Genomic DNA, 939 nt, shown 5'->3' with positions numbered 1-939 from the left:
TGCTGGTCTCTCAGCCCCCGCACCGCCCACCTTTTTTTCGATCGGTTGCTAAGGTGACGGCAAAGTCTGAATTTTAATAAGACAATAAATTAAGATTGATTTATTTTTCAATGTTATTGAATGGAAAACTATAGTACCATATATATCTCTTATTTATTTAGGCTTTAATGATAAACAGGTTTTGAATAATGCTAAATCAGGAAGAAAGCATAGAGTTATAACTGTATTTCAAGTTATTGGTTTAATCGGTTTTTAATCAACTCTCAGTCAAGTGAAATAATGTACATTTATGTTTATGTAATGTTTATCTAAAGACTGAAAGAAAAGCCAAAAAAGCCATGATGTTAATTGTAAACCTACCTCAGGAAAGATTGTAGATTGAGAGGATAACCTAAATTACATATCAGATTGAAATGAATAAAAAGCCTTTATATATCAAATCTATGTTTGTAAATGCTATTGCCGACAAGTACAGCCTCTAAATGTATCAGAAGTGATAGTGAATGGTTGAGTTCCTGTCACAACTGTATGATTTCATCCGTTAGGGTTAATGCTTTGCAAACCCGAAAAATAAGCTAAAGAAAGAAGCTAAGGGGTGCATCTTTGAAAATGATGAAAATAGGAAAGACTAATGCTATGTCATATATCGAATAGACTGCACACATTGCATCATTGTAAGAGAAATCATAAATGTCAGAAGTTGGAAAATATCGGCGGTTCAAATTTGGTCGAGGCGATCAAAAGATGAGCAGCCGTGCAAGAACAAGCCTTTGGGGGCTTTGCTTTGCTCTGCGGTGCTGTGACAGCCAGGCCTGCTGTTTTAATGACTGTCTGAGCAAAGAGCACTGGGTTGCTAGACAGGGAAAACAAGGAGAATGTTTCTCTCTGCGTCCACAGGGTCCATTCTGACAGGACTCCCGACTCATGCAGAGCAAATGA

Source organism: Pollachius pollachius (genome assembly GCF_949987615.1).
Source record: "Pollachius pollachius genome assembly, chromosome: 16".
Lineage (NCBI taxonomy): Eukaryota > Metazoa > Chordata > Actinopteri > Gadiformes > Gadidae > Pollachius > Pollachius pollachius.
Note: the sequence above shows the minus strand (reverse complement) of the source record.